The sequence below is a fragment of the Pinus tabuliformis genome, chromosome 4_2 (genome assembly GCF_031772625.1).
Source record: "Pinus tabuliformis cultivar Carrire ecotype Pingquan chromosome 4_2, CPIR1, whole genome shotgun sequence".
NCBI lineage: Eukaryota > Viridiplantae > Streptophyta > Pinopsida > Pinales > Pinaceae > Pinus > Pinus tabuliformis.
Genome location: NC_142304.1, coordinates 931,695,654 through 931,710,313, shown reverse-complemented (window position 1 = coordinate 931,710,313; position 14,660 = coordinate 931,695,654). Strand labels below are relative to the sequence as shown.

The following is a 14,660-nucleotide window of genomic DNA, read 5'->3' as shown; positions in this document are numbered from 1 at the left end:
CTCCAATCCATCTAACTGGGGCACCCTTCCTTACAATCCTTCTCTTCTCCCTAGATGATACATTTGGAGGGAAATTTATAGCAACTAGGTAGTTTTCTATGTAAGAAAACCATGGATAGAGAACTAAAATAGCAAATAAATGCTCATCTGGTAGTTGATCATCAACCATCCCTTCCTCACATCTAGACAAAGCAAGTCTAGACAAAAAATATGCAACTACAATTTCCTTACGTAGCTTATCAGTGATGGTTAAATCAATTTGTTGTAATAAAATAAACCATATAATAATTCTAGTATTCACATCAGGCTTACTCGTTTAGTACTTGATAGAAGCATGGTCAATATGCATAAATTTTTGATAACTAGTGATGTAGTGTTTGAATTTATTCAAAGAATGGACAACAAATAGGATTTCCTTCTGAATCACTGTGTAATTCAGTTCAACCTTAGAAATATTTTTTCTAATTAAGTAAATGGAATAAGGAAATTGCTCATCTATCTACCCTAGACCATCTTCTACAACTTTCTCAGATGCATCAACATGGATGTGCAAAGGGACAGCCCAATTTGGGCCTCTAAGTATGGGTGCAGTAGTGAACTTGTCCTTCAAGATTTCTAGAGCTTCTTGGCAACTATCTTACGAACACAATTTGGAGTCCTTGGCTAGCAGTACAAACAATGGTGAGGCTACTTTGATGAAGTCATTAGTAAACCTCCTATAATATCTTGTTTAGCCCAAGAAACTCCTAACATGCCACTTCTTTTGAGGAGTACGAACCTTTTCTATGATGGAAATTTTATTTGGGTCCACTTGTATTCCTTCCTAGAATATTGGATGACCCAAAACACTCCATGCATTCATCAAGAATTCACACTTTTTAGGACTAAGTGATAGGTTCATTTTGATTCACTTCTTTAGTACTTTCCCCATGTTAGAGAGGGCCTCTAGGAAGTCACACCCATAGGGAGTGAAATCATCCATATAGATTTGTACAATCATGGACTAGCTCATCAAAGATGCTCAGAATTTCCCCTTCAAAATTGGTAGGGGCATTACATAACCCAGAATAAAGGACCCTATAAGCAAAGGTAACCCAATGACAAGTTAAGGTGGTTTTATCTTGGTCCTCTGGGCTAATCTGGATTTGATTATAACCATTGAATACATCTAGGAAAGAGAAGAACTTCTTCCCTGCAAGACCATCCAAGACTTGATCAATGAAATGTAGAGGCAAATGTTCTTTTGTAGTGGATTTTTTCAAATCTCTGTAATCCACACAGATCCTCCACTTCCCATTCTTTTTTGGGACCAAAACTAGATGGGACACTCACTCACTATCTCAGATGGGGTAAATGAACCTTAAATCCAACAACTTCCTGAAATTCTTCTTTGACTATGTCTTTGAGGGCTAGGTTCATTCTCCTCTGAGGTTGGCACACTGGTTTGCAACCTTCCTTGATGTATATGTGGTGCTTACACACTGAAAGATGCACTCCCTTCATTTCCTTATACCTTCAGGCAAATGACTCTAAGTGTTCTCACAACAAGTTACACAACTTCGCTTCTTGCTTTGCTGAGAGAGAGGAGTTGATACTAAAAGTCATAGATGGATAAAATTCTACCATCTTGACGTGTGCAACACTTGGGTTCACTAGGCATAAATTAATCATAGGTTTATCTTCGGATTCCTTCACTAGATCATTAAGAGGCATTGTGTTGGGGCGCTGGTTCTAGAGGATTTAATCAATGAGGTCATCTTCATCAGATCTCCCCCTCCTATAATAGCATCTAGGGTATAGATTGGATAGGACATGGTATTGTTGTCACCCCAAGAAACTCTCATAGGTTGTAGCTCAGAGATGATTGGGACATCACAAACTCAACTCAATGTTGGAAATGGATGAATGGAAGGAATGATGCATATTCAAGCCAAATAACCACTTCTACTTTTCTTGACTCTAGACATGTGTGAACACCCCCAGACTACAAGGCTTTATACCACTAGTTACTCATAGTTTAAGGATTGGGTGAATATGGAGAATACTGACAACACCAGCAGATGCACAGGACCCTATGATGGCCGGCTGCAACCAGTAAAGAGGTCTGCAAATCTAATTCCCTAGTGCACAGACAAGATGACAACTCTCTGTCACTAAGTGAAAAGAAACCTGATTGACAGATTCACTGATACATACAAGATTATAACAAAGAGGTGGGATGACAGCCCCTTTAATGCAACACATCAAGAGTTCAGAAAAAAAAAATGCAGATCAAGCACAACCTAGAACAAAAAAGAGGTGGAAATGAGCAATTAACAACAAAAGAAGCTTGTATTAGCTGAAAATGCCGATGAGACGCTGCAAGTATCAAAGCAATTACAGTCTCCAGAAGTTGAACCTTACATCAAAAAAACAACCATCCCCCCATTACCTCTGTTTTCTGGGTATATCTAGAGGTTGATTACAAAAATGCTCTGTTGTTCTAGGCCTGGAGGGCTCATAATTGAGCACCAACCACTTTAACTGTCTGATGGAGTCTTTGGTGCTATCTGCTTACTTCAATGAATGAATTTGATGTTCTTTGGTACTCTGTTTTCCTTCTCGAGCAGGTAGAGTGTTGTATGAGATAAAATGCCATGCTTGTTAAATACATTTATCTGCTCGATGCTGGTCCTTTTCTCTCCATGCCATATTGTTTGTTGATGATGGTGGTTGAGGAGTAACTGCATAGAATACTGAACACTAGCCATCTTCGTCCCTCGGATGCATGGGACAGGTCAAGGACAAGAGGACTGCATGATGGACGAATGGAGAAGGAAGATTTGGCTGTTGGATCATGCAGATGGAGAACGGGGATCTTTTGCAAGAGGAATCGGGAGATATGGGATCAGGATGGACACATGCCGTTGGATTTCAGGCAAGCAGATCCAATGATTATCGGGCGTCAAATGTGCATGAGAGATAATGAGTGGGAAAAATGGTTTGGGTGGCAAGTGGTATTTCCCGCACCGCTTTCGGAGGATGGGCGGTAAAGGTACACGGCCGCGCGATCCCATTCAATGCGCGACACGTGGATGACGAGATGTGGCGGAAACCACCTTTATCGTGAATTAAAGCGCGGGCAGCTCGTAGGTGCGGGAGGAGCGGATGTCATTGGATCTGAGTGGTAGGTGATCGAACGATGGGGAACAAATGGGCAAGTTACGCGGTAAGGGACCATTGGATCCGGGTGGGGCGATCAATGGTTGTGATCAACAAACGATGATGGGTTACGGTGAAGGTTTTATGGAGGCGTTTAGAAGTGTGAGCGCGGGTTATATGTGGTCCTAAACGTATCACTTAGGGCTTAAGAGTAAAGGCTTTCATATGATTTTTGATAGCTAGCCCTGGGAAATGGAAGTGAAAGGAGGACAGATGAGGCGAAGGGGAAGGTGAGAGCTACTATTAAGGGTCTCCTTTGAGCAAAACCAAGAACCAAACCCACCCCAGCTTCCTTGAACTATAGCAAAGCTAACACTGGCTCCTTCTGTGGATGAGATCCTCCCTGTGAGGTCTCAAGAACCTATAGATCAATGCCTTTCCGGTGAAAACCAATTAACAAAATTTCCTAGTGTTCCATTGGGCATGGAGTCTGATTGAACCTACACCAAGAACTGATAAAATAATATATTTACAACCTTAAGGCCAAGGCCTTAAATAACATAGATTTTCAAAAACCGCCCATTAACTGGGCCATCAAAAATTGTCTCCCTCCCATGCCTTGCAGCATGAAAGTATTGTTCCCTTGGATTTGAGAAATAATAAAAGGCCCCGTCCAAAAAGCGTCAAACTTCCCATGGTTGCCCTTTTTCTATTTCAGTGCATCCCACTTCAAAACCAAGTCTCCCACTTGAAAGTTGTCTGATTTGTCCTTTCTGTCAAAAGCTTCCTTGATCTTCTTTTGATGGGCTACAAACTTTTCCACCAGTTGTTCTCTAATCTGATGTATCTCTGCTAAATCAGTGATCCTTTTTGCCATGTCCTCTTCCTCATTCTGCTCTTCTTGAAGGAATTTTGCCACAGGGAGAGTTAACTGAATGGGGAATATAGCCTCAGTGCCATATACCAGCTTGAAAGGAGAATTCCCTGTGGATTTCTTGGTGGTTACTCTGTCAGCCCATAGTGCATACCTAAGCTTAGCATCCCAATTCTTTTTATTGTCTTCCAACATCTTTTTAATTATTCTTATCATGCTTTTTTTGGAAGACTCTACTAGGCCATTGCCTTGAGGGTAATATGAGGTGGAATGAACTAGTTTGATGCCAATTGAATCACACATATCCACCAACTCTTTTGCCCTAAAGGCTGCTGCATTATCTGTGATTATTTTATGTGGACACCCAAATCTGGGGAAGATATTCTCTGTTAAAAACTTGATGACCACATTATGATCAGCCTTTCTGGTAGGGATTACTTCAATCCACTTAGTAAAGTAATCAGTGGCTACTAAGATCCATCTGTGTTGGCCACTAGAATGTGGATTGATCTCTCCAATGAAGTCTAAGCCCCACTGCTAAAAGGGTCCATTTACATGTATTGGTTTCAAGGGTAGGGACTTTAATTGTTGCTTTCCTTCAAATATTTGGCACCTGTCACAAGATTTAACAAATGAAAAGACATTAGAAAACAAGGTGGGCCAATAGTACCTAGCTCTAAGAATTTTGTGGGCTATAGTTTTCCAATAATGATGCCCTCCACACATGCAGGGCTATTATGGAAGTTATTATGGATTCCAGAAGGATCCCTCCAATAAAGCAGATTCTCATGAATGCAATACTTTGCTGCCCTAAGTTTGATAGTTCTGGCTTGACTTTGAGTAAATCTTGGAGGGATTTCTAGCTTCAGTAAGAATTTAGCTATTGCAGACTACCAATCATAAGAAGCTAGATTTTCAGCCAATGTCTGATTCTTTTTTGGTTCAACTGTTTCTTCTTCCTTTGCCTAACCATTTTTTGAGATTATGCCCATGAAATGTATGTCCAATGTTCTGCAATTTTCTTCAGCCATTAACTTGGCCAGGCCCTCACCTCTGACCAGCTTGGTGGGCTTCAGTTCTATATTAAATTCAATTAACTTTGCAATCCATTTAGCCCTTTTTCCATCGACATCAGGATATGTTAAGACATCTTTTATTGAATCAGAGGGTACATATGCGATTATCTTGGAATGTCGAATATAAAATCTGAAAGATTTCAAAGACTTGACAAGACCATATGCTTGTTTCTCCATAATATCATACCTCAGCTCAGCATCCCTTAATGTTTTGCTGAAAAATGCCACTGGATGCTCTAAACCTTCTTCATCTGCTTGCAATAAAACTGCTGCCAGGATAACTTCAGAGGCAAATGAAAATATGTGAAACTCCTTGCTGTAATCCAGACTGATTAAACTAGGAGCTTCCATAATAGCTTTCTTAATGGACTCAAAAGATTTTCTTGCTGAATCATTCCACCTAATCTCTGACCCATTTTTCATCAAGGAGGTAATATGCTTTACAAGTTCTGCAAAATTTGGGAGAAGCCTCCTTACAAAATTTATTTTGACCAGAAAGGACTTGATGTATTTCTTTGATCTCGGGATAGACAAATTTCGTATTGCTTTTACTCTTTTAGGGTCAATTCGGACACCTGCGGTAGAAACAACATGTCCTAACAGCTTGCCCTCCTCTAAAGCAAACTGTGACCTTTTAGGATTGACTGAAATCCCAAACTTCCTGCACTTCAGGAACACTTTCTTTAAATGCTACAAATGGTCTTGATGGCTACTGGAGTATATTGTTATATCATCAAGGTAAATAAGGACAAACTTATCCTTCTCTCCCACAAATGCTATATCCATAGCTCTCTGAAAGGTGGCTCTAGCATTCATCAATCCAAAAGGCATCTTGGAATATAGAAAAGTGCCCCAAGGAGTGGTGAATGCAGTCTTCTCTTGGTCATCTGGATGTACAAAAATCTGGTTATAGCCTGAAAATCCATCCAGGAAAGACATCACCTTGGCTCCTAAGACCTTCTGTAGCAAATGCTCCATCTTTAGTAGAGGATAGTTGTCTTTCTTAGAGCATCTGTTTAAGTTTCTGAAATCAACACAGAGTTTGATTTCTCCACTTTTCTTCCTTACTACCACTAAGTTGGATACCCATTTTGAATATCTGAGAGGAACTATGATTTTGGCAGCCAACAACTTTTTTATTTCTTTTTCAATCAAAGGAAGGAGCAAAGGATTTATTGGTCTCAGCTTCTACTTGAAAGGGATGGTGTCTTTCTCTAAAGGGATTTTATGCTGGATAATCTTTTTGTCATATGTTTTTAGGTCACTATATTCCCAGGCAAAGACATCAGCAAATTGCTTCATTAAATTGCAGTATTCAGCACTTTGGGCAGCAGACAGATGGGTGGACAGATTTATATATCTAGGCTAGTCTAGACTCCCTATATTATGTTTACAGACTGCAGATTGGTCTTCTTTCTGGGCAGCCTTATAATGAACATCATTTTGGTCAAACAACTTTTCTAATGGAATTAGACCCTTGGGTACATGATTGCTGGGCAGTTGAACAATGCTATCTTTGCCAATTCTATTTCTAAGCTGGGATTGGGAACCTTCTTCCAAGGTTTCATTTTCTTGGTCAATTAGCATTTCAGAAAATTCATCAATGACTTGCACGAACCTATTTACTTCATCGTCATCTTCAAAGACTTTCCAATGCTGGACATTATCAGGCAAGGATGGTCTGTATTTCATCTGGACTTCATAAAGTAGTCCTGGAGGCATGGGAGGAATAAACATGTTACTAGACATAGCAAGGGAATCAACAAGCTAGTTTTTGGCTCTAGGGATGTATGAGATACATAAATTATCAAAGGAATCTTTGAGTCTCCATACCTCATCTCTATATGCTTTCAGCCTTGGATGTTTTGGTTGGAATGTTCTGTTTACTTGCTAAATGATAAGATCAACATCTCCAAACACCTTTATATTCCTGATTCCTCTATCTTTAGCTGCATTCAGGCCCAACAACAGGGCTTCATATTCTACTATATTGTTAGTGACTTGGAAGGCCAACTTGAAAGACAGATGGGTGCTTTCTTGTTCTGGAGATATCAACACCACCCCTGCTCCTGCAGTCTCCCTAGAACATGCTCCATTAAAGAAAATTTCCCAAACCTGACTTCCTTGCTCTCCCTCGACCTGATTTGTTATTTTTTTGAGCTGCACTGAGGCCTTCTGGGATTCTTCAATTTGGAGAATACATGCTCCAAAATCAGCGTCCACGACATATATGGGATGATTAGAAGGATTCTTCTCATCACTGATGATGTATGCCAGCTGTGCTTCTCTGTACAATCTCCTGCTTTCTCCTCCAAAAACTAGGACAGTGGCATAAGATAGATCATTATGTAATGTCCCACCTAGTCTCTTAATCCACCCTCTAGACAACAACATGCCAAACCTGGAGGGACATCTGCTACCACAATATCCATCATTATACTCTTCACGGGCAGCTCAGTTAAGGTAATGGCTAGGTCTTTGATTAATCCTAGGCACTTCACCTTTCTTGAATCAAATGAGAATAAGTCATGATATGGTCTGGTGATGTCAAGGCCTAACTCTTCCATGACAGCTTTAGGCATCAAATTGTAGCTGGCCCCTGTGTCTAGCAGGCAATTGTGGAGGATTTTGTCATGAATGGTCAAGGAGACAAAAAATGATGGAGAATTATTATCAACAGGTTCATCATGGGGCTAAGCACAACTGCGGGCTTGTCATCTTGCAAATTGACATAGTCAGTGGGGGCTTGTGTGGCTTTCAACTCAAGAGCCTCAAGGATAGACTTTTTGAACACTTCACTCCTTACAAGTTCTAACAGAGGCACAAATATTTTTAACTTTTGGACTTTTGACTCAAAACTAAAAGGGGAAGCCGACTTATCAGGACCTATTACCTCTTGAGCTGGTGCTTTGAGGATGACTGGATCAGCTGCTGGCCTCTTCTATCTGATATTCTGTTGCTCTGTTTGGACAACAGCTCTTTGGGCAGGATTCTCCTTGACATTGTTTGCTTTTGACCTGAGATTATATCTTTGTTGTTCACCAGTCTGCAGAACAGCCTCTCTGTCCCACTCTTGACTGGTTTGATCCTACAGTAGTGACTCTTCATATGCAGCCAATGTCAAAAAGGTAGCACTACCTTTGTCTTCCATGCAACGAATTTCATCCTCCTCTTCAAACTGCTCCTCCTTCATGACTACATTCTGGAAAGGGGCCTTAACTTTTTGTTCTTCATTTGCTTCTTTACCCCTTTAAATGACTTGTAATTGTTCATTTGCCCTTCTGAATGGATTTGGATTTTTTGGAACAAATGTGTTTTGAAACCTTGCTTTCCCAGAACTCTGCTCAACTTTCAGCTTGGATATCTTAGTAGCCAATGACTCTATCATTTTAGCCATCTTATCTAGTTTAGGTTCGGAAGATGAAGCAAAGGAAGAACAAGCCTCACCTCTCTACCTCCTTGTATCAGCATGACTTTTAAGCTTTTCTGCAGCCATAATGTTTGATTCCACCTCCAATGCTGCATCCTGCATATTAGCTAGAGTGGCACATCTTCTTTCTCTCAACAGCAGGCAGAAATCTGAGTCAAAAGCATTAGCATAAGTGAGTTTGGCAGAGGTGGGGGTAGGCTTTACTTTAGCTAGTATCTTACTATACATATGGTTAAATCTTTTATTAAAATCAGGCAATGATTCCCCATTCTCTCTCTTTAGGTTTCCAAACTCTGTATGGTAGTAGAGCAGATCTTTTCTATCTCCCCATTGCTTCAGGAATGCATCATCCAATGCCTCAATGTCTGTTATGGACCTATGGGGCAATTCTCTGAATCATTTTCTAGCCTCCCCATCAAGTCTCTGGACAAACACTCTCATCCACACATCATCTTCACTGATATCTAAGTTATCAACATAACTATAAAAAGATTCAAGGTGTTCTTCAGCTGTTACTCCCTCTGTACCAGTGAATTTGGGCATATATTTCTGATATTCTCCTGCAGGCATAGCATTCGAAGGAACAGGCAAGACCAGGGGTCCATACCTAGCAGCTATGATTCTTTCCATCTTCGTGGGTGCTTGTTGGCCTACCATGATTGAGATATGTGGAAGGATACTCGCAGATTGAATGGTAGGAAGTGATGAAATAGATAACAGAAATGAGGGAAATTGATGGACTGTGTGGAAGGCTTTCTTTGGACTGAGATCCAAAGGGACCTCACTGTGTTAGAGTCAGTCTGGTCAGTCCTCCGTCAGAGATCAAAACTCTTTATGCATTTCATTCTTAGGTGCCCCACTCCATTCATTCAGCTGCATTCCGCTAGGGGCATGCCATGATCTGATGGAGAAGGTCATGTTAGTCAAGTTCCCTTCGTGTCTGGCACCTGCTGGCTTATGTCTTCGTGTCAAATTATCAAAATTTCCATAACAGTCAAGATCTAGTCCTTCAAACTGGCAGAGGTCATTTTGGTCATTAGGTCTAGGGATTGATCAATGTGGTCTTCAAATATGTTCGGTAAAGCCATGCAGGCCAGAAGGGTGTTCTTGCAAAGAAATGATCCGCAAAGTTCCATCATCACAAAGATAGACTTTGACTCTTCTTCGAAACTCTGTTTTGAAGAAAAGTCAAAACAGTGTCATTTATGACAAAATTTTCCAAAATATCGCCAGTTGACATTTTCAGATGCAGTCATGGATTTCAAAGCCAGGTGCCCAGTCACACAGTCCCCGCAAAGAGATGCCGAAAGTTTCATCAAGACAGCCAAAATTTCAAAGAAAACATCGTCAAAACATATGGCAGAGATAATTTTTCCACTCTGTGATGTCTTTAGCATAGCAGTACTAGTTTCCAGGATAATGATCCATCGTCAAATTTGTTCTAAAAAGTCTAGCATGGATCAAGAGCAGAACGTTCGAGCATTTATGGATCCCCTTCACTATACATCTCCCCGATCGAGAATTTCTTAAATTATTATTCCTCACAAAGGAAGAGACAACTGCAAGGCTCGCACAATGGAGGATTGAAAGCTTGGGTTCCTGCTCTTACCAGAGGTCTGATACCTTCAGAGTCAGAATCTGGAACTGGCGCTTTTCAATTGAGAAGAACAACTCGCAGACAGAACTCTGCGGGACACAGGGGAATAAGTAATTAAGAGGAGCCTTTTTCATCCAAGTGAAGACAGAATAGCCTTGGAGCGCATTGAACCATTAAGATCTGTGAGAAAGACAGAGACTAAAGGGAGTGAAGGGCTTAAACCCAGAAGGAAGAGCGCGGGGCGAAGTAATAGAAGACCAGAACCTTTTTAAGAAGCAATTCATGAGAATCGCAAAGAAGTGAAGACAACGCTCGGCAGTCGTTGGATTAGTTAGATCAACAGTTGAGAGCGTGTCGCATCGACAAAGATCGTTTTAAAGTAATCAAAGGGGACCTTGAAGATCTACGAAGAAGAAATAGCGATTAATCGTAGACCGTTGGATCGTGGCCAGATCAACGGTCACGATTAAATCGCATATCGGTGATCGGAGAAATGTAACAGCCTTTGGAACCGCCGAAGCGAAAGCTCCGACATTCTAGAGCTGAAACTTTATAAAGAGGAACACAAGGGAGGCGTTGGGTCCGCAAAACCATCGCATCACAAGAGGCCGTGATAACCCCATATCCCGGAGCCGAAGTAATATAAATCGCAGCATAAAAGGTTGTCGGGTCCGCAAGGGCCTTTGGAACTGTGCGGACATCTGGACCCGGAATATTATGGAACAGAGCATAAAGGGGCATCAGGTTACAAACCCGCCCATAAGATCGCCGATATTTCGGACCCGAAATCGTATTAAGGGTCAACATAAAGGGACGTCGGGTCCGTCGCTTTGGAGGAAAGAAGGAGACTTAAGTATTTGTTGCGATGGCGAATCGGCGGAACCGCCGATAATTATAAAGGCGGGCATATAATATTTGAAGTCCATATGTGCAGATTGGAGCGGGTTTTTGTGATGTTTCCCGTATATTTATATATATATATGTGACCGCGGGCTTTAAAGCTTAGCGCCACTATTTAATAACGTGGTTGGGCGGTGGCTTCCGATAGTTATAAAGGAAGGTTTTAAATCGTAAGTCCATGGTTATAAAGGGCTTTAGCTTATAATGCTTCCGATAGGACTTTGTGGGTCATAACCCCCAGGTTCAGGGGTTGAGATTTATTTAAGAAAAGGGATTTTGGCCTACAACCAGGATCTCTTTTCATCATTTGGACATCATCAGCCTCTGATAAGTCGCTCTGCAGCAGTGAGGATTTTGTGTGGCCTATAGATTCTAGCTTTCATGGACGTTTTATAATTAATGTGGAGTTCCTGAACCTAAAAATTGCTACCATGAATGGTTGAGAAACTTGTTCAATATGGCCCAATGAAGGAGCAATGCAGTGTCAAGCAACTAAGGGTGCATCAAAATTCCTTTCTCATATGTTGGATGACGGTCTTCACACGGATGTAATTGTTAATACTGCTAATGGTAGTGTTAGAACACATCTGGCTGTTTTAGCAGCGCGATCCCCTGTTTCTGAGAGTATGTTCTTGCATGATCTCAAAGAGAAAGAATCATCGATAATTAATATTGAAGACATATCTATGGAAGCTTGCATGGCTCTTCTAAGCTACATCTATGGAGGTATCAAACATGAGGACTTTTGGAACCATAGAATAGCTTTATTGAAGGTTGCTGATAAATTCGACAGAGGCCATGAAGAATCCAAGGTTCCAGATATACTAAATTTGATGGATCTGTCGCTAATTACAAAAATTGGTTTTAAACAGCAAAAGATAAGGTGAAAGGTCAAACGCCCAATTAAATGAAGAATACCTACCACAGCCAAAAATAGGAAGCAATGGTATATTTCTAATTTCAGTTACAATTTTAAGGGATTCACACCTACAGATGTCACTTTCTCAGATCCGAGTAAAAATGTAACGCTGCTCTGTCCCCAGCACAGATGGACAGTGCTTTCCCTATCTTCGTCGATTGGTTTTCCAGCTCCCTAATTTCCATCGATTTGTTTTCCCTCAGATGAAATCTATTTTGTATGAAAATTCATTTTGTAAGGGTGCTGAGTTCTGGGAGAGGTGTGTGGAGGAGAAATACAGAGTTTTATTCTACAGTTGAAGGACAGAGAAAATAATTAAATGGCACAACTCTAATTTGTAAGATTCTTGTGGTGTGAAAGTTTAGCATATGTTTTTCTTCTGTTTCATATGTCTTTGTAATGTTTCATAGTTTCATTCATTATCATTTCCGGCTGAATGCTTTGCAGTGTGGGAGGTAGAACCAAATTTATTTGCTCTGCCTCGAAAGAGCGTTTCAGTATTTGTGTAATTGTCTTCTGTCTGTAAAGGACTCATTGATTAATTCCCTTTTCAGCTCTTTAAATAGTCTTTTCATCCCATATTATTTCAAAGTTAATTGTTAAACTTCACTCCTACCTCGCCTTATGGAATAATCTGTGCCTTTGATTAAATCTCTGCTCTTGCTGTCTTTGCCCCATGCAGCCCAAAAAACCCAGTCATTTTTTAAAAACCTCATTTCATATATATTTACTAGCCTAAAATCAGTTCCCATTTCAAGTCATCTCGCACCCTATTGCTCATTTTATCGAGATTGACTAGAGAGAGTCATCTCCTGTCCTCATAGGGCTAGCTACGAGGCTAAACTTGGTTTGATGTTGCCTTGAGTTTTGCCTTCCTCAGCCTGAGGCAGATTCGAGTGCTAACACACTGAACAAGGAGCTATATGAATCTTTGAAGGTATTTCTTGATAGACAATGCTAGGCTTTAAATCTTCAAACTATATATCCTCAGCTATAACTTTCTATTTCAAAGATGCAAAGGATTTCTTGGGCTTACCTGAAGCTGATGCTCCTTTCTGTGATGTTTTCTTCTGCTTAGCAATCTTCTTAGGGTCAGGCACTGGGTCAGCTAGTGATTTCTAAGGATTTCTTTGGGCATGCCTTACAAATTGAGCTAGAACTAAAACGTTGAGTCGCCACCACGTAGGTTCTCTAGTAGAGTCGGCAGATAGATGATTACAACTAGAAATGTGTCTAGACTTTGTCTATCATCAAAGCATGGAACTGTGTCATTCTCCCAGGGAAGCTAAGCTTCAAACTCCTCTCCCCGGCAATGGCACCAATCGATGTTGTCACCCCAAGAAACTCTCCTAGGCTGTAGCTCGGAGATGCTCGGGACATCACAAACTCAAATCAATGTTGGAAATGGATGAATGGAAGGAATGATGCATATTCAAGCCAGATAACCACTTCTACTTTGCTTGACTCCAAACATGCGTGAACACCCCCAGACTACAAGGCTTTAGACCAACAGTTACTCACAGTTTAAGGATTGGGTGAATATGGGGAATACTGACCACACCAGCAGATGCACAGGACCCTATGAAGGTTAGCTGCAACCGGTAAAGATGTCTACAAATCTAATTCCCTAGTGCACAGATAGGATGACAGCTCTCTGTCACTAAGTGAAAAGAAACTTGATTAACAGATTCACTAATACATACAATATTGTAACACAAAGGTGGGATGACAACCCCTCTAATGCAACACATCAAGAGTTCAGAAAAAAAATGCAGATTAAGTACAACCTAGAACAGAAAAGAGGTGGAAAGTGAGTAATTAACAGCAAAAGAAGCTTGTATTAGCTGAAAATGCTGACGAGACGCTGCAAGTATCAAAGCAGTTACAGTCTCCAAAAGTTGAACCTTACATCAAAACAACAACCATCCCCCCATTACCTCTGTTTTCTGGGTATATCTAGAGGTTGATTACAAAAATGCTCTGATGTTTTAGGCGTGGAGGGGTCATAATTGACCACCAACTGCTTTAACTATCTAATGGAGTCTTTGGTGCTATCTTCTTACTTCAATGAATAAATTTGATGTTCTCTGGTACTCTGTTATCCTTCTCGAGCAGGTAGAGAATTGTATGAGATAAAATGCCATGCTTGTTAAATACATTTATCTCCTTGACGCTAGTCCTTTTCTATCTAGGCCATACTATTTGTTGAAGATGGTGGTTGAGGAGTAACTGCACAAAGTACTGAACATTGGCCATCTTCGTCCCTCGAATGCATGGGACAGGTCAAGGACAAGACGACTGCATGACAGACGAATGGAGAAGGAATATCTGGCCGTTGGATCGTGCAGATGGACGATGAGGATCATTTTGTAGGAGGAATCGAGAGATATGGGATTGGGATGGACATAGGCCATTGGATCTCAGGCAAGTAGATCCAACGGTTATCGGGTGTCGAAGGTGCACGAGAGATAACAAGTGGGAAAAACGGTTTGGGCGGCAAGTGGTATTTCCCGCACTTCTTTCGGAGGATGGGCAGTAAAGGTACACAGGCACGTGATCCCATTCAACACGCGACACGTGGATGATGGGATGTGGCAGAAACCACCTTTATCGTGCGTTAAAGCACGAGCAGCTCGCGCGTGCGGGAGGAGTGGATGCCATTGGATCTGGGTGGTAGGTGATCAGACGGTGGGGAACAAACAGGCAAGTTACGTCGTAAGGGA

The 14,660-nt window shown here is 41.1% G+C and overlaps 1 pseudogene; it reads left to right on the top strand.

Moving 5' to 3' along the window:
* The first annotated feature begins 2,807 nt into the window (after window positions 1-2,807).
* Window positions 2,808-11,905, top strand: LOC149172754 (BTB/POZ domain-containing protein At1g21780-like; annotated as a pseudogene).
* Window positions 11,906-14,660: the final 2,755 nt, after the last annotated feature.